The sequence below is a fragment of the Filicampus tigris genome, chromosome 3 (genome assembly GCF_054856515.1).
Source record: "Filicampus tigris isolate MCC_2025a chromosome 3, RoL_Ftig_1.0, whole genome shotgun sequence".
Lineage (NCBI taxonomy): Eukaryota > Metazoa > Chordata > Actinopteri > Syngnathiformes > Syngnathidae > Filicampus > Filicampus tigris.
The window spans coordinates 17,535,443-17,560,999 of NC_141219.1; the positions used below are offsets into that span (position 1 = coordinate 17,535,443).

At 39.2% G+C, this 25,557-nt stretch overlaps 1 protein-coding gene across 1 annotated transcript in view; it reads left to right on the forward strand.

The window, feature by feature from the left end:
* Positions 1-25,557, forward strand: part of zfhx3b (zinc finger homeobox 3b) — a 402,832-nt gene that overhangs the window by 895 nt on the left and 376,380 nt on the right. The window contains exon 2 of the mRNA XM_086024981.1: positions 11,191-11,296. The gene's annotated coding sequence lies outside the window, so the exon portion shown is untranslated. The remainder of the gene's footprint in view (positions 1-11,190; positions 11,297-25,557) is intronic.

Here is a 25,557-nt window from a genome sequence, read left to right on the forward strand (position 1 = left end):
AGCAAGTAGTCCCCATCAATGTGTGATGTGACTACAACTCTCTCAAAATGAGGACTACTCGTAGTAGAAGCTACTGTACTGTAACCAGCTGATGATCTTTTATGTGTGTAATTAAAGAAGAAACACGACAATGAATAATAATGACGTTTTATATTTGAAATAGTTTGTTTTCTTGTTGCGATTGCTATTTGTTGACGGTCCCTGGGCACTGCCTCCGCGTCAGCCCTTCATAGGAAACAACGGCATATTGCGCGCTTCGATAACAATCAGTTCTGCTAAAAATCAACTCATATCAGCTTGTAGCTCGTTGGCTACATCACTGTGGTTAGAGAGAAGCATTGTTTGTGTTTTATTAATGCTGCACTATTACGTTATTGGGGCGACAACTCCGAATGTGCCAATCTGGCGCTAACTTTACCGGACTGTAAAAATCCAGGTCCAGAAAGTAAAAACTCTGCCACAGTTTGGCTTCAACGACAGGTGCTTCTACTCAACCGGCAGGTAAAGGAGCTCAGTTGATTAGAAGCACCTGTGTCACCGGCATGTTGCTAGTATAGAGCACTGTATCTGAGTCTATGCAGAGTACTTCTCTGGACGCTAGCATATCCGCCATATTTGATGTGGCAGCGCTTCAAATCGCTGCAACATACAAAAAAGTGCACAAAGTTAATGCCTTTCGTTCACCCATTAACACACTCCAATTAGATTTGAGTTACAGATTGGCACCCGAAACAAAGCATGTAGTTTTTAAATCTGATGATTATACACATTTACACCCTCATTCAGCATATTTCAGTATTTATCACCACATTTAGTGTGCCACTCATAAAGTTAGTATGAAAAAATAACATGCATTCTTCTCAATAAAGTCTCATAAAGTGTAGCTATTCATTTCATATGTTAATTGTTTTTCATTTCATTTTAGAGATGTAAATGTTCATTACATTTTAGAGATAATGTACTTTTTGTAGTAGGATCAGTGAAAAAAAGATTATCACTTCAACATATGTTTTACTGAACAAGATTTCATGACTTGACTTGTGACTTGCTTGAACCAAGTAATGACTCAACTTGACTTGCTTGAAATTTGGTGGCGACTCGACTCGCTTGATTTTTTTTTCCACAATGACTTGGGACTTGCTTGAGACTTGATGGATACGACACGAGATTTACTTGCGACTTGCACATCTGTGATTTAATCCCACCTCTGGCAGCATGTGGGACTGATGAAAGAATATTTGTTGGGAACATTCAGAGACACTCATTCAAGTTCTCTTTCATCAACGAAACCATGTAATTAATCTTATTGAAGAGAGATAAGCGAGACAGAGGTTTCCACACAGCGATCTTAAGGTCCGCTGGAGCCTTTAGGACACACTGTTTCATATGTCTGTTCACAGCAGAGGTGATGATGATGATGATGATGATGATGATGATGATAAAAGCAAAGCAATAGGTAGAAATGTGACTGTCCCCAAGAAACACTGCTGGTTATTACATGGGAGGAAGAGAAAACTCATTTAAATTGAAGCACTTGGATGTCAGGGGCAATCGAAAATCCACAAGTCTCTTTACAGTTTGAAATCAAGCTTCCATCTATGTTGCTCCAAATTGCATCTAGCAATGCTTGATTGCTGCCAGATTGTGTCTCCTTAAAAGCACACTGAGGGAGCAGTCTTCCTGCACTGATGCTCGTACTGTTGATACCTCAGGCTATATCGTATGTAAATTGCATGCTTAGTTGAGGAAAATGAAGCATCTTGGGATTACAATTTAACTAGGAAATGTTTTCTGTGGTCAAAGATCAGTTTGATTGAATTAAAAGAGATTAGAATCCATTTGCCTTGCAGTGATCTGGTTTTGAGGAGAGGTCTGTTGGTGAAGCTTCTTCATTTTGCAGTGAAGTGGTAACTCCATGGTCAAGCACTTATTAGAACCCCAGAATAAGATTACAAGGGAAATTCCATCAGAAAATGGTGCTAAAAAGATTAGTGTTGCTATCGATTGGGGAACCTAACAACCTATCAACATTTTGGAAATTGACTGAATTTGGCCCATTTTCAGACCTATTGGCAATTTGTCACACAAAATTTCAATTTTTGGCCAACAATCTTTATCAGAAGTATCTATCTATCTATCTGTCTATCTGTCTATCTGTCTATCTGTCTATCTGTCTATCTGTCTATCTGTCTATCTGTCTATCTGTCTCTCTGTCTCTCTGTCTCTCTGTCTCTCTGTCTCTCTGTCTCTCTGTCTCTCTGTCTCTCTGTCTATCGGTCTGTCTGTCTATTAGGGGTGTAACAAAAACAATTCGAATCTGAAAATCATTTGCGATTTGATGGATTGAATCAATTCGTTACATTTTAAAACAGTTTTCGAGGAAATATTTTTTTCGCAATACATTTCAATGGCTGTCAACGTGTATATGTGAATTTTCGCTATTTGTGGCCTGGTCCAGTACCTATCCCCTGGGGTTAACTGTGCGTGTTTGCATGGTATTGATGGTTCCTGTAATTGTAACGAGATATTGTTAATATAAAGAGGTGGATTAATAATAATAAAAACAATAATAATAATAATAATACTGCATGGATTAACTCAGTTAATTCCTCGCTGAAGGCCCATTTTTTGATGTGCACGAGTGAGTCAATGTGAAAATTGCACAAGTAGTTTTGAGAAATTGAATTTTGATCTAAGAAATGTATCAAAGCAACTGAGAAAAACTGTAAATGTCTGTTCAAGGGAATAAATGGTTGACGTGTGTGTAATATACCAACTTCCCCACTAGGCTGTGCAATTGCATTTGCATGAGAATGTCCAGACCCTCCTGTGGGTTACCTTGTGGTAGTAATTGGCAGTGGTATGGAATTGCACCGTGTCATGCCGAGAGGGTGTTTTCACAGAATACCATCGCTGAGTTCATTATGAACCTAAATGTCATCTATAAGATAAGTCCAAAGATTGCATGCGTGAATGTCTCTTTATCCAATTTAGCTAAAACCGTTTATGGTGTTATTCTTTCCTGTACAATCGATTGGAGACACAATAGTGATAAAGTGCTCAGAGCGAGAGACCTTTTAATAACTGTGTGGCCAGTGGCTGATTAACCTTTGCTTTAGTTTTGGGATAATATATTCAACACTGTCGTACCTCATTTCTAACGGCTCGACTGACATTTGCTCACAATGGAGTTGATTTTCCGAATACATTTTACTTCTTTTTGACTTTTGTGCACCTTTCTGAACTTGATATGTAGCGACCAATCGAGTTCAGTTTGCAGTGGTGTCGAACTGTCCCACTGAGTGCTATACCCAATTTAATTCGTTCATCTATCTCAATTGAAATGAACGGGAGGGCCATTAATCTGTTGCAGCTGCCGTACAAAATAACAGCAAAACGTTTTGTAATGTGTTTGTTTATGAGAAAAATAACCTTCTATAATATTGTACTATACAAAACAGAGAGTGATGGTAGAATTCCAAAGAATTAAACCGTTTTTTGTCACACTTTCTCCTTCAATGCATATTGTGCTGCTTATTCTGGTGTGTGTGCCTTGGCCACCCGGGACAGTATAAGACAGGCAGTTTAGTTTAACAATATTTGTTGTTCCCGTCAGAGGATAAAGAATATATGCCTGTGAGTATTGCTATATTGTCTGTCTACATGTGTTGCTTTTATTGAGATATCCTTTGTTTTATGGGTTATAACATTGTCACATTGATGCTAATTGGTAGCCCGTACATATGTTGTTTCGCATAATGTGTGAAAACGAATCTAGCTGCCTTTAAGGCAATATCATGTTGTTTAAAATATATCACATCTAATTCTTTGTTTTGTGTTTAGTTTGACAGCAAACTTCAAATGAGAATGATAATAAACACAAAAAACTAAAAGCTCTATTTACTAATCCTACCTGCCAAACTACTGCTTGCCGTGAAGTAACTTGAGTCATGCAAACAAAAACAAAACAAAACAAACAAAACAAAAATCGTCCAACTGATGGTCAGGTCTCACGTGTACCTGAAGGCACCAGTGTATATGCAAGTCCTTTCCTTATGTAACTGTAACTGAGCAATGAATCACTGACTTCGTGGGTAGCAAAACAATTCAAAAACATGATTCATCTATCATCCATCCATCTTTGGATCCATCCATCATAAGTGCCACCTATTCTTTGTAGGATCCCATCTAAGCCACATTGTCAAGGAGGAGTCAAAAGCAGTATGGAAAATAAAGTGTTATGAAATCAGCCGGTCCTTCCTTTAAAAAGCCCAACTCAGCATCTCTGTAGTCAAGACAATACCACAATCAAAGACAGATGAGTCCCCCTGCTGTCTGTCACCCCTGATTCAGTCTGGATGAGGACAGAAATGTGAAAAAAATCAAAGACAGGCATAAAGGTGAATGTGGACACACCATTTTTTTTTTACAAATTTAAAACAAATTATATGTCAGCCCGCGTATGAGCTGCATGGACTCCGATATCCATCATACTTTGATGTAATGGGATTTCCTGGGTGAGCAGCCTTGAATGGCACACTGGGCCGCAGGTCAGAACCCCGTCCCCCACCCTCCACTGCCGCGCACACGTCAGCTTTGCTTGGGTGATTGATAGGTCATAAAAAACACCAAGTGCCAAGATGACTGCCAAATAGGTTACTGTGCAATGCTTAATTGTATCAAATAAGGGGGAGGAAAAAAAAAAATCACCCTTGAATACTGATTGTCCTGCATGCTGACAGCAAACAACACATTTGAAGCGTTTTACTGTAAGACTGCACTATGAGGTACTTCTGAATTTTAATCTCTTTCCAAATATTTACTAGGTTATGTCTGGGTACTGTTGGAGTGGATTGCGTTTTTTTGTTACAAGGGCATCATATAGACGGGAACTATGTATGGCCGTTAGGGGGAGACACAGTACATTAAATTCAGCCATCCAACACCAAACTTCATCGTGAAGTGACAGTATTAATACAAGTATGGTTAAAAAGTGTATTAAAAGCACTGTTCCATTAGTATTGTATCGAAAATATAACCACTATTGACTTTACTAAAATGAAATGCATTTAATATATGGCTTTACAAAGCTTTCTTGAGGAAAATAATAGTAATACGTGCGATAATGTCAAGTTATTATATTTGTCTTAGCTTAAAAGTCCGACTATTTCTGTTTCATTATCATTTTCACACTTGCTCCCAAAGTTTGAGATATTTCATCCCAAACAAATTTTGTTGAGAAATTAATAGTTTTAAGGCATTTTAAGACTTATAGACTCAACTGTCTCTATAAAATAATCTTACATATAATACATAATATTATTGGGTATTATGCTTATGATTATCTTAGTCACCTTAAATAAGACAAAGGTTAAATAATGAAAATGGAATATTATAATTAAAATAATTGAAAAACACATTGTATGTACAGTATATATAGTATAAGATGCATCCATCCATTATCCAAGCCGCTTATCCACACGAGAGTTGCGTGAACAGGGTAAATAATACTATACGGTTAATGATGAGTAAAACTCTTTCATTCATTTCTGATGTCTGATTTTAGGACACACTTTTGGTTTAGGGCGCGAACATGTTTCAATGTTGACGCTTGTCAAAAGTTGGACCTGCGCACTAGATCCACTTTATTACAAGAGATAGGAGCTTGGTGGGGCGTTGAATTCCAGCACCCAAAGAGGAATGTATCCTACCACCGCGGAGCTGACATCAAATTGCTGATTGGCTGGTGGCACTGTTTTCATGCAGAGTAGCCTAATCATACTATAAATATATTCAAACAAAACATTTCTCTGAGCGACAAATGTTGCACCTTTGTTTTATGTTGGGTTTTAGAACAGCTCACTTATTCATTTCACCTCCAAAACTCTTGTCTAATAAGAGCTGTTGACTGACTTTTCCCTTACTGGTGCCTGTCCGTACTACATGTCTTGTGGTAAAAACTGTCAAATGGTAATAGAGCGCTAACGTGCACAAAGAGCTGAAAGAGAAAAGCTGATACACAAAAAGAAGACAAGCCCTATTGTGTGCTCGTAATGTGATTACGTCTTTGCAGAGAGAGAGCTGTCTTTTCTTAGACCTTCTTCCTCAACCCGCCTGTCAGTTTCCCCGGCCAGACTCCAACCAAGTCCAAGTGTGACCCTGACTCACATAAATAATTTATACTTTGCCAGAATTACATTCGCCATGTCACCGTCTGCACTGGGAGGTATTCTCAGAGAGCAAAACACGGGAATAGAAAAAAACTCATTGAAATAGACTGTATATGCATTATTATTATTATTTTTTTTAAAACAACATTCCCTACATTTAGCCAAGCTCGGCTACATTTTGTCTCTATGGATTGGATTGACGCAGATCGCAAATCTCCACTTGAACATTGCACGCGATCAAAGATTGAATCCAGAGTTTGGAGTTGCATTCAAAAATGAGGAGGGAAAGTCAAACAAAGCAGCAAAAATTGGTCATAAAAGCCGGGTAAGCGCTTGATTTAGTGTGGCGATAAAGAGCGGAGAGGTGGTCATTCATCATGGAGGCTGGTTCACCAGGAGAGCCCCTGTCACAGTCCCCAGCAAGCCTGGGAGCCATTTGGAGGTAGAGAACCTCGAGTTGCCCCTGAAGCCTCTTTTGTTCCGATGTCTTTTCCAGATGGATACATTTGAGCCTTCCACGGGTGACAAGTGCTTTGTCTTTGCCGCTCCCAAACTCAATCTTTAGAGCGCTACCGAGGGATGGATTATGTTAGCAGCAAAGCAGAGACGCAGACTTAGCGAGGCTTACAGCTACACAACCAGATGAGAGGGACGGAAAGGCTCGGAACATGCAATACGGTGAACTTTGGCCCTCGGCAGATTTCGCAACACGTTTCAGTGTCAGATATTTGGGCAGTCCAATGTATTCATTGCAAAGATGAAAATGACAACAAAAGCGGCCGGCTCTTGGGTAAAATGAACTACTTCCCCCCCGACCCCAGTTGTATATGTGCCTGAGGATTACACTCCCAGGGCACTTCATTAAGTGCACCTGCACAATCTAACACGAACAAATACAGGGGCTGTATCACAAATGTTGACTTTACAAATACATAATGTTCACTATTGATGGCGTGCTGCTGACTTCATATTGAGAGTGAGTTCTAATATTTTGGTTGTTTGGTTGCACGAGTTGGGATGAAAAATGCATAGTTTTAAAAGTAAGAATGATTAGATTGTGAAGATGTCCATCCATATGAAATCATTTGAGCATTTATTTAATATCGTTGATTTCCATGGTCCATTTGGTCTTATCCTCATTAGTAGTTTTTCCATGACTGCTTTCCAGAACTGGGCATCGCCTAACTGCCACCGAGTTCCTGTCTGCATATTTAAACGACCCACATGGTCCCAGTCGGTCCGAGTCAGCCAAGCGGCGTCGAGAATGGAATTAACCTGTAGCACGTCACACACAGGTGCTGCGATCCTGACACGCGGCTGAGTAATGAAAAAATCAAAATCAAACTGTGTTGTGTACCTTGCGGTCCCACAGATAGGATATTAGAAAACCCTTGTGAGTTCATCATTAGCACTGTTGAAAATAGTTTGGCTTAATAGAGAAGGTAGGGACTAGTACACGCCATTGTAGGATCATCATCAGTTTCTTGGCAATTTCTCGCATGGCATAGCCTTAATTTCTAAGAATAAGAATCAACTGTCGAGTTTCACATGGAAATTCTTTTTTTTCTGGCCATTTTGTGCTTTTAATCGACCCCACAAATGTGATGCTGCAGATAGTCCAATTACTCAAAGGAAGGTCAATTTTATAGCTTCTCTAGTGCTAATGATGATTGTACAAGAGTTTTCTAATATCCTTGAGCAGCCTTCTGATGCAATGGACAAACGCCTTGTGCCTTTAGAACACTGCCATCATAGTTGCTGGAAATGGGCCTCTATACACCTATGTAGATATTGCACCAAAAAAACCTGATATTTGCAGCTAGAATTGTCATTTATCACGTTAATAATGTATAGAGTGTATTCCTGATTAGTTTACAGTTATCTTCATTGAAAAAAAAAAAACTGCTTTTCTTTTAAAAATAAGGACATTTCTAGTGTGCATATTAGGGTTGTCACGATACCAAATTTCGGTTTCGATAAACTCTGCAACTGCCCCGTTGAGCCTTTTAACATCTTTGCTGTCCTTTGGGTACTTCATATGCTGTTGAAAGCCATCTTGGAGAGTAGGTTGCTTCTGAGTGGGTGGAGTCACCCTCTCTGAGCCAGTAGCACTAGACTTCTGTTGTTGGTGGAGGGAGAAGGCACAGTATTTTAATGAACATGATCGTTTTAATTTGAATATCATTGCTTTATTTTAGTGTTCTTATTATTCAAAGGGTTTGTGTGTTGAAACTATAAATGAAACATTGAATGGACATAACTAGAAAAATAAATTGAGGCTCATTATATCATCTAGGATAGGATTAGATATTGTAGGCTAATAAAATGTTTTACAAAACGTGTTTCAATATAATACTTAATTTATATAATGTTTATGCCTTAATTGGTTATTTAGATATTTTAAGAATGTAATTACGTACATTTGATTTATTAACCTTGGACATGTTCAGGGGTTGAACGTGTCTTTTTCTTCTTACCCAACAACTGTCGAGTAGATAGAACATTTCTACTAGACAAACAGATTTTTTTTACCACAAAATACAGTAATATAAAATTGTCATTTGTTAGAAGTACTTTTTCATATGTTGGTCTGTCTAAATTAGTTTTCAATCAAAGCAATCACATTGTGTCTCTTCACAATATTTTATTAGAAGCTTCTACTCAAGAAAGATATGGTGGACTTTACTTTTGCTCGGAGTGTATATTTGAATGCGCCCCTAGTTAGTCTCCCTTTCTGTTTCATTAAGATAGTGATTGTCTTCAGAAAATTAATATGGGCCGATAGGTTTCTTAAAAAAAAAAACTTTCAGGTGAAATGGCTTTTCTGATGTTAATCAGTTGTCATGTAAATGTTGTCACATGGACAGAGATTTTTCCAAAACTGCCATTCGTGTCGAGTTCGTTTTTTATTTGATATTTTTTTCCCCTTGGCGCATTTACACACGTGCTATTTAAAAAAAAAAGTACCTGCAGTGGAAAGGAACAATTACTAATGTGCCGCGAGGGAACACAGTCAGTGCTGCTGATTTATCTGTACCAGTATGATCTTTCAGTGCCATAGACAAGAAGATGGACATTCAAACAAGCACAGATCTCATTCAGATGAGGAATCTATGAGTTAGGCTGACAAGAACAACTCATTCAGCTTATCAGTCTTTCTACAACTAAGTACCTGTATAGTCATGAACGATGACCTCCCCCTCCCTCTCCCCAATATCCCTTCAAATAGCGTGACAAAAAATTGAGCTTGGCGTGCTGGATGTGACGTCACAGTAATGTGTGAGGGGAATTGGGACTATAATATAGGACAGTCGGACAATATGGACCATCAGGTGATAGATTTGTCATTTGTTATGAATTCTTTTTCTTGGCTGGTGAGTCTCTGAGGTGTTGTCCCCGAAGGTATGTTGCTAGGCAACCAGGTACTCTTCCATAAGGTCACTGCTAAGAGTTTTGAGCTGTGAAAAGCGCCAGTTTTCATGATGATTTTTGTTCATTTTAAGTGGCATTGAACAAGTCTTCTCTTCTTACCGAGAGGCTAATTAAAATGTTTCTCTTCCGTGTTGACCTGTTTTTTTAAACTTAGGCCGCCCTCGTCGGATTCTTGTGCGCCCGTACAACAAATTTGAGGTATCAAAGCCTTTCATAATATATTTTGAGTACTCCTGATCTTGAACTTGGAATTACTTCAAGTGATGTCAATTAAGTAATCTGAGACTTTGGGTTGAACAGTTTACGGCTAACAGAAGTTCAAGAATGGATCAAGTGTGGGGGCCCTGTATGCCGCTTTTCTTGTCGGAATTAATATAGCAATTCTTTGCGGGCCCCACTTCAGATATCTTCACATGCTACCCATCTGTTTCAAGTGCTTTTTTTCTTGTTGCGTTAATGGCACAGCCATCATCATAAGAGCGGTTGGAGATTCTGTGTGTCAGGATCAATAACGGTTTGAAGTTGTATCAATATATGCTTAGAATAAGGAATGGACCTTTTGACTTGTACACAATTTGCTGTTGCCTATGAAGTGTGTCCGCGGCTGCAGCATGAACAAAAAGATGGAGACCACTAAAGATTGTTTAAACTATTTTCCCTCTGTGAAACTGTTTCATTAAAACCACTTGTTCCCAAACCTTCACATTAGTCACGTTTTAGGGATGACAGACAGCTCCAAAGAAAGTCGATGTCAATAGCAGATGTGAGCACAATGCGCTCTGTTTTTATAGCTATCACAACGATTTAGCTCTTTTTGTAAAAAGTAACTGGGTTTGACAAGAATCCTTTTGTCCGCTTACCAGTAAAGATGACTTCTTTTTTGGGCATATTTTAATGGGAACCACCCCCATCCAAAAGAAATGTTTATTCATTTTAATGAGGAAAATCCCACGACATCATATTGTACTTATTATTGTTGTGAATATTGTTGCTGTGACAACCCATATTAAAAAACAAAAGTATCTATCTATCTATCTATCTATCTATCTATCTATCTATCTATCTATCTATCTATCTATCTATCTATCTATCTATCTATCTATCTATCTATCTATCTATCTATCTATCTATCTATCTATCTATCTATCTATCTATCTATCTATCTATGTCCTGTATACTGTATGTATATGCGTATGTTGATATAAGTCATAACACTCAATTTGGAAACCTACTAACCATGCGACTTAAAATCCACTCAACCTGGCAGATGGTATGAAAAAAGGAAAGAAATATATTATCATTAGCTATTAAAGGGAAGCTTTTCATCGAAATCTATGCTGCATGTGGTGTAGTGGCTCATTGGCAGTCAAATGCATCCTTTATATGAATGATCATTCAAGGACAAATCATCTTCCATTCTTATGAATTGACTGTAAGAGTGGAACAAAAACAAGAATTATACAAGCTTTTCAGGAGAAGGCAATGATCGTAATGAGTTTGGCCGTCGTTCCTGTGTGATTACTAAGTACTTCTATATATATTATATCATGGCTTTGGCATCTTCAATCACATCTCTTCCCTCTCTTAGCATTTGTGAATCAGCACCCCGGTCATCTATCTGGAAGCCTTTCGGAGGCAGGAAGAAAAACATCAACAACAGCAACAAAATGACTCCGCGAGGGCTTCAAGACAAGGTATGAAAGTTTTTCTTTTTTGAGATCCTGTCATATGCAATATGCACAGAATATCAGAAGCAGGCTAAAAATATAAAAGTGCTTGTCCTGAAGCCCAAGGCATACGCTAGCACCATGCTCAACAGGAGATGCAAAAGAAAAGAGTGTGAATAGATCTTAGTAACAGTATATCAGATTTCTACAACGCCCTCCCTAAAGCCTTCTTGTGTGGCGTTTACATGTTCTCCCCGTGCCTGCGTGGTTTTTCTCCGGGTACTCCGATTTCCTCCCACATTCCAAAAACATGCATGGTAGGTTAATTGGACTCTCTAAATTGCCCCTAGGTGTGAATGATTGTTTGTCTCTGTGTGCCCTGCGATTGGCTGGCAACCAGTTCAGGGTGTCCCCCGCCTACTACCCGAAGACAGCTGGGATAGTCTCTCGCACACCCGCGACCCTTGTGAGGATAAGCGGATTGGGTAATGGATGGATGGATCTCTACTCATGCCCACATAAAACTACAAAAATGTCAAAACGATCGCCTCAGTATTTTGGAGTTTATTCACATAAGTTTTCCTCATTCAGTGACACTAAGCTCTATTGAGCGCCAATAGAGAGGTTATAAGGCTCATAAAATCTAAAATACGGTGGCGATTGTTTTGATTTTGAAATTCACAGAGAGGCAACTTTACGCCATCTTTCTCAAGACGTTATTTGCTTCACTCAAACTACGTGTGGCTATGAGCGCTGGTGTTTTGGTGAGAATTACACATTGTTTATCAACAGTTTATGGGAAATTTCTCTGCCAAATATGCGCATGTTACCAGTACCTCATTTAAATACACAGAAATAACACCGAAGCACGGAGACACAATCTGCTTGAAAGTGCAGTTAGTGAAGCATTTAACCATCTGCCCATACTTTGTGAATTAGGTGCTGTCTGTTTGTTCCATTTTTCTGGTGAGCGCCACGCAATCCTTTCGTAAATTCGGCCTTGAAAGTTTTGTGCCAACGCTGAATGATGTTTTGAACTGTTCATAATTCCTTCCACCTTTTCTAAGGCCTGAAAGCATGATGCCGTCACCACCATTTGTCACGATAGGTCTGGCATCCTTTTGGTAATGCGCGGTGTTGTGCTCATGCCAAGCATACTTTACATTTTGGAATTCAACTTTGGTCTTATCGGACCCTGACAAAATATCCCAAAAAGATGTGGGGAAATGTCTTATTGTCCGTTGAACACAAGGTTGAATGTCATCTTCAGACGGAAGACTGGCGAAGCAAAAATGGTGGTCAGATTGTAATCTGAAAAGATGAGAGAGACATCACTCTCAAATGAAAAACCGCAGGCTCGTACTGCCCTGGTACTGTAACACCTGGCTTACTTAGGTGACAATTTGGTGTGGTTTTACTCTGCTTGGCCAAATGTGAAAAAAATAAATAAATATGAAGAAAGAAAGGGAAATGACTGCTCTCTTGGCTGTACCCTTGGTCCCTTGCTCTTTGTTAAAACCATATCTCCGCCGCTCCATTGCCCCCAGCTACATTAAATCCCATTAAATTCACCTTCATTAAAGCGGTCCTCTCCACGCTGGTGCGGGCCTCTCAAGGACAGAGCAGTAATGAGGCTGTGCTGGCTGTAACCTTGAAGAGCACAGGTTTTCATTTCCAAATCAATAACTTATGGTTCAAAACTGCCACTAGATCTCGGCTATCATTTTCAAGCGTTAATTGTCTCCCCAGCGGTAATAAGCTATTTAACTGTATGCTGCACTGTAGATATTGCATATTGCTTTTAATTTGTTTTGTTTATGTTGGAACATAGACGGGATAACTTGGGGTGGAGGGTGGTAGGGGTTCAAAGAGTCTCAGTAATTACTTTTGATGCAATTACAGCAAAACCAAGCATAGGGCAGTAAGATGGGATGTTTCCTCATTTCTCCTCTGAGTATTGCAAACCAGTGTCATCATTCAACCTAAAAAGGTACAGCTATAGCAAAATGCCTTCCGAACAGCTTTATGCAGAAAAATCTGCTGTTGGAAGTAGTTGAAAATGAAAATAAAATTTGAAAAAAAGTACAAATAAAAAGTTGATAGATGAATTAAGTGAATGGCATCAGAGGTCAAAGGAAAAGAAAAGCCTTATCAATATGTGAAATGTTGTCCATTCGTCCTGCCACTCGCCATGTTTAAATGAGATATTCCCTTTATTGGCGTTTGCAGTTATCGACATTATGTGGAACATGTCCTGTGGTGGTTATTTCTGCTTGACATGTTCATAATGTGAAATATCTGAAGTTTTTATGAAATTGGGAGGACGGCAGCTGCGATGACCACTGGAGCTTAATTTCTTTAATCAACTTCTCACTCAAATGAAGCTTTATCAAATTACAAAAGCTCACATAGTGGGAAGGGGGCAGAGATGGCCCAGTATATTAATATATATAAAAAAACAGTGTGGGATAATTAAATGAAATTAATAAAAACCATCCACTAGGGGAGCGGAAGCAAATGGAAACACGGAGCCATTTTCATGGTTGGCTTTCTTTCATCCCTTCTCATTAGAGTCTCAGAACATTTAGCATTGGAAATCATGAACAGAAGAATGGGCTACAATAAGTGTAAGACACGCAACACCTCCTCCCCCTGCTGTTATATTCATGTTCAGTGGAAATTAAAAAAAATCTCTAACATTTGGGGCAAATTAAGTTTTAAGTACTCCAATTTTTCTTCACATCTGCGCAGCCATTTTATGTACCGACATTTTATAGAGTGTTGGACCCATTATGGATAGTGTGTTATGAAAAAAAAAACAAGACAGTTGTGAATAGAAGCTATACTCATTCATAAATTTCCTGTGACCCATCACTTTTGCAGATGGTATCTTAGATTTAGTGAGAGGCAGAGGAGGAAACTAGGGCTGAACAGTTTTAGAAAACAATTTATGGATAAATTAAGATGTGTTACAGATAAGCAAGATCAGATTTATTATATGTAAATGCTTTGGCCTTATAGCTTAGGCTTACACTAGAACAAAGGCAAATGAACCATGATTATTAATAATACGAAAGGCAGTTTATTTATCTACCGCAATTAGAATTGCTAACTTATTAAACACTTTCACTTGAAGACTTTTCCGCACGTACTATGACAAATTCACAAAGTTCTACCCAGACGTGGGCATTTTACGAAAGTTTGCCGGTCCGTCATTCATCATCCATCAGCAGACCCGTTCGTCATCCGTCAATCTGTCATTTTTTCAAGCCAAACCAAACTGTAATCATCTGTCGGTCAGTGTGTCATGTTATTTTAACCGTGATTCCGTCAGTAAACAGCAATGGTCCGCCAGTTCGTCAATTGTCAATCCGAAAAAAAAGAGGACCAACAGATGAAAAATCCATCCATCCATCCATCTTAAACAATTTGGTTAAAATGGTCAAATGGAGTGTACTGTCTGCATCATAATGTGTCGTCTTGTTTAACAGTTTAACACTCACATTCATTTAACATTTCACATAGCCTACACTTATTTGCCAATCTGTTGAGCTGTTAAGTGGGAGCCTGCTGCTTATTTAAGGCTTTAACAATTTTACTTTAAGGTTTTATTTACCTCAACATTGTGTCACATTGTTACCAAAGGTACAATCCTGGTGGATTAAAATTCTTCCTAGTCCTTGTGCGTACCTAAATATAGTTGCCATGACAACGAACGAATGTTGTTTGTTTCTTGGACTTTGACGTCTTTTTCTTCTTCTTTTTTTGTTGTTCTTGTTCTTCTGTTTTTTAAGCGGTTGGCAAATGACTTTTGGTGCATTACTGCCACCTACTGAAATGGAGTGTGGGCCTGCAAAATACCATTTCACAGCATTCTTACCCTACTCTTTCCAAAAATAAAAATAGAAATGTAAAACTTAACTCACAACTACTTCTCTGCAAAACTGTCTATGTATTTAAAGTTACTTTGCTCATTAATTAGTTCCGTCGCGACTTGACCAGGTTCGTGATGATTACACAGACAGGCTTAAATTCACTTTCTTCTGTGCTTATTACGTATTTCAGTTTATTTTTTGAAGTTTCCTATCTATCGTCTAACGTCAGCAAAATGGGCGTTCGTTGGTGACGGACAGGTGGACTGGTCCATCAGTCAGACGGAATGCCCACCTCTGGCTCTACCATAGAAAGTGTGTTGCAAACGTAATTCAGGAAGTCATAAACAAGATTACAACAATAACACAAACTAGGGCTGCACAATATTGGAAAAACATGGCTAATGCAATACAGATGTTGACTAAAGCGATATCAATGTTATTGTGATATTTAACATGTACCTCAAGAAATGAAATTTCTATCGTCTAATGAAAGTAGTACATTTTTCATGTGGCAAAATAAACAAGCTCAATGTGTTCTTAGCTAATTAATTGTAGTGGAGCAACGTTCCGCTCGCTACTTTTATTTTTATCCACAGGTTTTTATTATTACTCCCATGGTCTATTTTTTTTTTTTTTTCATTAGCGAGACTTGCCACATCACTCTGTTTCACCAATCTAACATAATTACTAGGGACATCTGACTCCATTTGTCCAATCAAACCAATCAAACGGAGCCTGCATTATAAATGGAACAAAAATAATTACATAGCGCAGCTATTAGTCCTAAATGATGTACAGTGATCATTAAATGGCAGGTGACCAGTAATGTATTTCTTCAATATCGTGTGTATCGGAAGTGCAATTAAACACGTCTAGTTTTAGCACATAGACCTAATTACAACAATGATGTATTGTCATTGTTTGACCTCATTCATTTTTATGGCTCAATCAAAATGGACATTTCCTCCATGTTTACAGCTTAAGTCTCCCCAGAAGTATAAATTCTCCATGTACAGCGAATCCCCAGCTAATATGTTCTGTGCTACGTACACTGTCAAAAATGTCTATGACCTCTCTGTCTTGTTTTACTATTGCCATTAACACCTCAGACACCTGCCCTTGACATTTTGAAGAGCACAATGATTCCGCATAGTCTGTTAAGAGGTTGTAAATTTACGATCGGGGCTATATAATATATTATCTCCTTTTCACGCATAAAGATTCAAGTGCGAAATGAGAGAATCTTGCCCTTTTGTTTGAATTTCAATTTAGTCCCCAAAAAAAGGGCACCTTGTGCGACAAGCCAATTAAAGGGCTTTAATGCAGTAATTTGTAGTTATTCTACCTTGAAATAACACGAGTGGTACTATGATGCCTTGTAATTTAGAGAATTACTGCCACATCCCTGTTGGCCAGTCTATAGTAATGGTGGGCTGTCGTGAAAACCTCACAGTTACAGTACATTCATGTTACAGATCCGTTTTCACAAGAGTTTGAACTTATAAAAAAAAATCCTTTCTTAGCTTTTTTAGGCCACTTTTTACAAGACTTTGTTCCACAAAATATAAAAAATGTTTTAATAGATTTTTTTTTTTTTACATTCAGTAATATGGGGTTTGTAGTCACAATTCGTACTTAGTTAACCTAATAGCATAATTGCCTCAGTTTTGAATGTTTTCAAAAAATAAGAACACATACAACAAAATGAACATTTTGTTTCCAGTCAGCGCTTATCACGTTCATCTTGTCTTCTTATTACTTAAAATGGAGAAAAAAAAGTCCAGTTGCCTTGATTCAAGCTTTTGCGGACTAACATGACTAAGATGACTGAAAACCTACATAGACATAAAGAAAAAAATACATTTTTTTAAGCAAGTACATTGGTATATTTTGTGCTATGAGGCTAACAATTCTCAATGAATTTGTCCATGTGTTACTGACTTCAGATACTCTCTCATATCCTGTCTTTCCAACTTTTCTGATAAAGCCCAAACTATTGAATTTAGCTGCATTCTGGCATTGTTTGATTGACTTCTATAGTCTTATAAAATAATTGTCAAATGAATAAGGAACATACTGTATGTGTTGTATACAAGTGACACCCCATAAAATCTTGTTTGGGAAAATCGAAAAAACAAAACCTGACCGTTTTGTTCAAATATGTTCTTCTAAAGCTCTTGTTCACTTTCAACTTCTGACTTGTTTTTGTGAATGTTGTCACAAGATCTTTGACTGAAGTTCAAAGCTGACAATTTAGTAACTTGATCCATTCTTAAGGTTCTACTTGAAGTCACCAGTGAGCATGGCGTTGGACCAACTCAAAGCCGCTAGCCGAGCCTCTGAAGTTTTCCCATCATGCCCAGCATGTAGTGAAATTGCTAACACTTTTATGTCTGTCCGTCAGTCAAACTTCATAATGCTCTGATTTCTTCCTCGACTGACAGAAGTGTCTTTTAATTAAATTATGGTGGCGGAGTAACCAGAGTTCGGGATGCCAATTTGTGTCCCAGACAGTGTAAAATTTGCTTTTCCGCTGCTGCCAAACAGAGCAAGTGAGAGCAGACGAGGTCCTCAGGCGAACGGCAGTTGACTGGTCCTTAAGTTTCTTTTTCTTTCAAACCCCCCCTCATCATTGGTAGTTGTCTGTTTGAAGTGTGTGGTGATAAATAGAGATGTTGTTTCACAGGACAATACGATGAGTTGAAAAAGATTGTTTTGTTCAGCGTGGAATTTTATGATCCTGATCACGGTGTAGCTGTCTTGGATTATCAAAGTGCAGTAGTATCACGACACAAACTTTGCAGCCCCTTGTAAATGCCTAACATTATTTCGGGCGTATATCATAGGAATTTAAAACTGAGCTGAAAAAGACGAGAGCTGTTTTGTAATTGGAGATTTCCTGAATTGATCCAGACGCCGTGTTCTCAGTGTCTGATGTAAAAGTGTGCGTGAGTGAACTGGTGAAGGTGCCTCGAGTAGTTGACTTGGCAAGTGCTGCGTAAATGCAGTTCAACTACTGGTAACAATTTACTTTACAATGGTAAGACTTTTTTTTTTTTTTTTTGAAGCATCTAAGCAATGAAAGCAGCAAAGTGAGCAGCTGCAGGTAATTCCAGCCAGCTCGCAAATGACCAGGGATTCAAAGTAAACATGGAAGGTTTCCACCATCAACAGCATTTACAAATGCAGGAGAAGGAAGCTACTGGATTTGTGAAGAATGTGCAGCGGGAATGGAAAGCACAGAAGCGTGAAGACGGCAGATGTTGGAAATTAAACACATGCGGCATGCGGCTAACAGGGCTGTTGGCTTATTATTCGGAGGGCAGACCCAGCAGTTCTTGAGGACAGCTGTTCAAGGTTAATGCTTGCAGGTTTTCATCAAGCCAAATTTATTTTAATGGATTTTCTTCAGGGGAAACTGATGTTTAGTTTCGGGGGATATCTGTGGCTCATTGTTTACGACTGTGATGCACACAGCAGGCCCGACTACTTACAAGTTATTACAAAAAGGTAAAACTGACGTTCTGTCATGATAGCGTTTCAGCAAAACAAAAATGAATAAATAGATTTAAAAAAAAAAACCCAAAACAGTTTTCTTGTTTTCCCAGACACCGCTTTCTAAAAGTACCGGAGCGACGGCATTAGTAAGACATTGGAAATATGTGTCCGACATATATACCTGGAGACGGTCACAGCTGAGCTCAGTAAGCTATTGCAGTATTAGTCGTTTTTTGCAGAGGATAAAAAAAAAAATATATGCCCGTGAGTATCATTTATGTCAGTCTATATGTGTTGCTCCACTGTTTGTGTTCAATTATCCATTGCTTCAAGTGTTAAAACAGCGCAACTCTGATGCTGTTTGTCAGCACGTGCACGGCATTTTGAGTTGTATGTTAGCATGAAGATAAGCTTTGTGACTATTTGAAGCCCATGTTTTTTGGTTTTAAGTTTGATAGTAAACTTTAACTTGGAGCGGCATTAAACTGCTTGATGCCGTTTTTTTTTTTAAGAACCGTTGACTGCCAACTGCTGCTTTTTGTGAAATATGAGTTCACTGTCACCACACAACGCTCATATTTGACAATTTTGCCTGCAAGTCAAAGCAAAGAAGCCATCCGAACGACTGCATGTATTATAATAAACTCATAAGTAGGGTCGCTCTCATCTCAAGGCAGCATTGTACTTTAGATTCTTTTTGTCAGTTTTGTAATGCAGATTTAGGCAGAATAAAAGATGTTACCTTACATTTAGGATATGTTTGTATGGCTTCTGAAGTACATAACGATGTCAAGCGGTCATACCAGGTGTGCCTCTATGTTCACCCCACTCATCTGGTGGTTTGTTACTTAATTAGGGCTGTCGCCTCCCATCAGGCTTACAAGTGAATGTTGCCAGCTGCTTTTCTAAACTTCTAATTTCCCCGCTTGTCCGTCTCACTTTTTGTCTACCTCCACCTGTCTTACAACACATACTGTGGTCTTAGGTTGGCGGGGCAGCTCCTTCAGTTGTGGAGTACTTTGCAAACCAGTTTCGCGTATTCGAGGATGAAGTCCCCAGTGTAAATTTAGTTGCGAGAGTGCAAGTTCATGTCTTCCATTGTGCTTTTCTTGTTGTATATATTTGGTAAGCGCAGGTTAAGATGTGTTGGATAAGACTGCACATGTTCCCCTGGACTGCTCCCCTGCGGATTCAGAGATAGGGAGGAATATACCAGGAATCTCGTGCTAAATCACATTTAAATGCAGAGCAAGTAGAATGGGGGGAGCAGCTAAATCTCTGTTTTAAAGGAGAAGATTTCTTTTCCCCCCTCGCAGTTAGGAGTATGTTGGACAAAGTTGAAGCCCTCCTTGTCCCCGGAGCTGTGCTAGCCTAGCATCATTAGCCGAAGTTTTTGAAGTGTTTGGCCTTTTGATGTTCCAATGTTCTCTTCGGGCTGCCTAGCCCGAAGGACTTTTAATATCACTCCTACAAATTCCCAGTGAGGAATGATTTGAACCAAGCATCTGTCAAAGAAACAGCCATTTAAATACATTGGTCACGGTTAAAGAGGCATAAAATGAGGCCAGATTAGACGGCGCACCTTTCTATGAAGGCTGGGCCCGCTCCAGTCAGGGCCAACCTGGGGCACAGCGACCCAGCCAAGCTGTCCTTGCTTCTAATTCATCAAGTATCTGACACCACTGAATTTTAAACTCCCTTCCGCCTGCATCACTTGTAACACCGCTAATGAATGTGAAGCATTCTGGATTTAAATAATTATTTTTTCAGGGTACTATATACAGTGCTCACCAAAAATAGGAACGTTTTATTAGGGTGAACTTTTTGGATGAGCCTCGAATGCACCTTTACAGGTGGACTTAATATGACCTTCTCTAAACTTTTGATTGGACATATGCCACTGTTGAATTTTTCAATCCTTTTTTCAACACTTGCTGGTCCCTAACAAGGAGCTAGATGGCAAATTTATTCCCCAATGTATCCCTTTAAAAACATTGTTGTGGTTTATCCACTAGGGTGTGCAGGAGGACCTTTGTTTGCCCACCTTGGATAAAGTGTTGTCACAATCACCAGCTCAAGTTTCTTTGTTTGCCGCTGATGTTTCTATGCCTGCAGTTGTGTTACCTTGCAGACATTCCTTTCCCGACACAGAGTACTTTGATGTCTAACGCTAATGTGGTATGTATGCGCATCCGTGACGTTTGTTGTCTTAACTTCAAACAAGGCTGGTCAAGAATAATATAGTGCCAACAAAATTACACAAGGTATCCATGGTTTCTCCCTCTTCCCCTCTGTCTTTAATGTTGAGCTTTTTTTATTTTTTTCTATTTGTTTTTATATTAGATAGAATTTATTTATGCTCAGTTTGTGTGTAGATTCTCACTAGTAAAGATTTTGAAGCTTTTGGGGGTAAATGACAGGTGTCATACAGTAACTTTGCAACAGTGTCAGTATCTCAACTCACGTCTGACAATTGATGAAAAAAAACACAGCTCAAGGAAACACCTGTGATATGTACTACAAACATTTTCCTTAAAACTTAAGGACCTTTTTCTTGAAACCAGTTTTCTTATTCCATCACTTGCATGTACCCGCACTGCAATTAACCCTAAAATTGTTCATTAAGATGGGCAGTGTTAACTCTCTAAAAATAGATTAATCACAAATTGTTCGAATGAGCCACTAATGAATTAAAATTCATATAAAAATGAGAATGTGCTTTGGGCCAAGTATGTTTTTCCTTTTTTTGGTGGGTTAATTCAAAGGGTACATTCCAGAAAATGTACTTTAATTTCTTGTATGCAACTAGGTGGGTCTCTGGAGTGCCTGCCCATCCTTCGAGTTTGAAATTACACGACCAACTGAATATTTTGTTGGCTGACTATTTTGAAAATGATTTCATACGAGCAAGCTGTTCAGAATTCTGAGACATAACAGTGCGTCTAATTGACTTAATGTTGTCAAAGCCAAAAGGTAAGGTTTACAACGTGGTCAGTGTTATCAGTATTAGCATCTAATAAGCAGCGCATATTTGACTTCTGTTAAAATGTGTTATGTTATTTCATGGCCCATTATAGCTAAAGGTGATTGTCCCAGCAAATCAGTAACATTTCACTGCCTCGTCATTGTACTGCTTGTGGTCGCATCCATACGTCAATGAGTTGAATAAAGTTGGCCCTTTGATTGATATGTCCATAACTTGGAGATTTCCATCATATTTAATGTCAAAAGGCATTGCTCTTCCTACAAGGCTTCGATGCATTTTCAGAGTCTTTGTAAACGTGGCTCCTTATCCTCAACTTGGTACTGGACGAGACGTTGTGAATGTGTTGTAAATGGGAACCACGAGTGGAATATTCTTCGAGGTTCGTTAGTATGCACGCGAAAAGGGGTTTTCAGAACTTGCCTTCATTTTAAGATTCTTAGCATTTCCAATGATCTTTTTCTAAAAGAAGTCAACCCCGTAAAATTATTTACAATCATATATTCTATGCGGCTTCAGTAGTCTAAAGATGGCCTTCTGATTAATATTGACCAATCACGGCTTACCTTTTTTTTCTGAAGCTGAGCCGTGATTGATCGTTGCCTGAGCCCTGAGCAGTTGTGATGTCATTTTCAGTCGACAGAAGTGGCAAAATGGCCACCCCCTGTAATAGATAAAAAACTGATGGATTTTACAGCTTAACTCGTATTCCACAAACGCAATATCAATCAGAATGCCAAGTTTTGACTAGTGTGCCTGCATAGAACATATTCTGCTAAAGAAAATTTTTGGGTTGACTTCCACTTTAACTTTTCGACTTGTAAATCAAGTTTGTTGCTATTTAAATGCTCTGGCGCTGGCATGAAACTATCTTTTGGGACATGATCTGACCGATTGTCCAGTTAAGAAAGTTACTTGGTTGGTTTTTATTGGTGTGCTTCTATTCGATTAAAATAACTCCAAAGCACCACGAAGGCACAAGCTGTTGTGACTGAATACGAGGTGGCCCACTGGTCTTGTGGAGCAGCATTTCTACCACTGCGCATTGTCTCTGTCTTTACCTCAAGAGAGAGTTTGGCCATGAAAAATTGAACATTTTTGTACTTCCCAGATAAAAAAAGATGTGCACAAAGCTTAAGAGATGCCCCTCTTTGTGACAGCCACATGGGAGATGGGGGAAATAGAGGAGGAGGTGAAAGGCCAGGTGTCTGAGAGAGAATTTAATTAGGAAGACTGGAAGGCTCGTCGTCTGTAAAGTTGCTCCAGGCTTTCGTTAATTGCCCCATTCCCCATTTCTTCAAGTAGTCTCTCCTCTAGTTAATTAGTATTCATTTTATGCAAGAGTTTGAACACTAATTCCATATTCTACCGCCAACTATTTCCCTTATTGAACCCAAATCTTGTTGCAATTGAAGCCAGAAACATCGAGCACAAACTAATGAAGTAGTTAGCAAACACCACAACACCCTAGCAATAACACTGATAATCATTCAACTGATACATGGAAACTCAAACCCGTTTTTAGTATACAGTAGTACACATAGAAAATAGATGCTGAGGCATTCAGCACGGCTTTTCTAATAGGAGATAGAGGTTATACCTGCTCAAGTGCACACATTTTGCTCTGCTGTATAACATGCACAATAGTTGCTGGGAATTGTTGAATCACAGGGGATACACTCTGTTGGTTGGATTACTTCAGAATTTGCCCACCATTTCTCTCCTTATCACATTTTTATAGCCGAGTTAAGGCCAGTGTTCCGGTGTTCAATCCCTTTTACCTATCGTTTGTAGTAGCGGTGGGATTATATGTACGATAGGTGAAAGTCAGGGCAGGAAAACTTTTAATATCCATACTCAACTTCATTTAAAATGGTGTAAGTTTAATAATACAATACGTATTGCCAGACCTGGGCATTTTACTAAAAATTGAGCGTCCGTTATTCGTCATCCGTCTGCAGCGTGGGTAGCCTTCCGTCGTCCGTCATTCGCCTTTTTTCCGAAAGGGAGGGAAATGGTACCAGCCTACAGGCCGGTCCGCCTCTGATTTTAAACAGGCTTCCGTCAGTCTTTCTAAACTATATATATATATATTTTTTTTAAATCAACATTACAGTGTATTTTATGTAGCGTCTCCCAACCTGATAAAGTGCAGTTTTTCTGATGCAGTGCAGCACTCAATTTGTGGTGCTCAAGTAGTATGAGGTGAATTTCGTGATCGTCCACTTCAGTCGCATTCGGCCGTGTCGTCGCTGTGAGTTGGCCCTTACACGAACTGTCAATACATCTTAAGCACTTTGACAAAGAATTTATGTCAACACCGAGAATGACAGGGATGCAGAATTACCACACATTACTCAATTAGATCTGGTATTTATGATTACCTTGTCACACTATCTCAGAACGTCTAACCCAATTCCATGTCTGGAATTTTTATATTGAACAGAATTGATATACCTTCAGCCACTGATGCAATCAGTGTCGTGTGTATGCCAACTGTGGCGTCCTTGGTTTTCACGCCTCTGTGTTTTTCTGCTCCCTAAATGCTTCACTTGTGAATGGACTTTGCGCCTGCTGTTTTAAAGGTTGATGTATGGTTTGCAGCAATAAGATGATTCCTATGGAACCCCCCTTTCATAGATTGTTGAAACCATTGATCTAATTTTGAAAGCCTCTAATTCCTTACCTGCGTCCTTTCCTTTATGTGTGGCGCAGCATAAACCTAATTTCTCCGTGTCTCATGCAGTGGCTCACTCGGCAAGGTGGGAAAAATAGTGCGATTATATAAATAAAGAAATCCAAGAAACGGGTCTTTCGCAGCGGCAGTGATTTTTATAGAGCGGATCAATTAAATTTGTCGTATTTGCAACGATGGGGGCTCTGTAATTCAATAAGAAGTAATGTGGCTGAAAAGGCCTCTCACTGGGCGGCAGCCAATCGGTGACTGAGTGTTACCGTGGGAGTATTAACATGCGGGGACTTCAGAGGCATAAAACGGGTCCAGGCCAATTAGAATCAAGAGCAGCCCAGAAAGCGGAGATGTGGGTGGGCATCCTTGGCCACCGGGTCCCACTGCGAGGGCAAGCGGCACAGAGGACATCACAGCTGGCGTGTCGGCTTGTAGTTTTGGAACTAAGCACGGTCGTATTCTTTCTCCTTGCACAGGAGCACCGTTAACTAGATATACTGCCCATGTTCTACGAATGTGTTGAAGGCTACGATGACCCGTTTTTTATTGCTGTTTGTGTCCGAAGACAAAATAGTTACAAATGCCGGGGCACAAATCCCACCTGAATGACAAACGACGATGTAAAAAGAAGCCCTTGACGTTCAGCGTGAGCCATGCGTCGTTGAGACCACGTTTACATTTGTAAATTAGTGATTATTTTGCCATCAAAAGCTCTCTTTGTCTTGGTTTTTATTGTATTAAAAGTTGAAGTGTCACAAAAGCAAAACGTATTAGCTGCAAAGTTAGTGTTTCTTGACTAAAAAAACTCATCTGCTCTGCTTTTTGGCCAGCAACCATCATTTCTGGCGAAACCAAGCCACGGTCTACTGCTGCTTATCAAAGAACAGAAAAAGCTCGAAACAAGCCTTTTTTCTCTGGTGAAAGAGGAATTTCTTGTGACAGAACTCACTATTCTGTGGGTCTTGAAAGATCAGTCAAAATACTGGCAGTATGGCAAACTCTGCTTTGAAAATGGCATGCGGTGAATGAATTAAGATTGCGGTATTGGACTAAATTTGGATCACATTTAGTGCCACAACCAACCCTAATCACAATTTCGGAAAAATTGACTCAAACGTGCATATGTGTGTTTCTGTGTGTGTCAGATGTGTCACTTGCAATGTCGGAAACGGTTGGAAACACAAAGTGCCTGAGGACATTGTAACAATGTCCCCTGTGCCACCAGCCCCCCCCGACACAATTA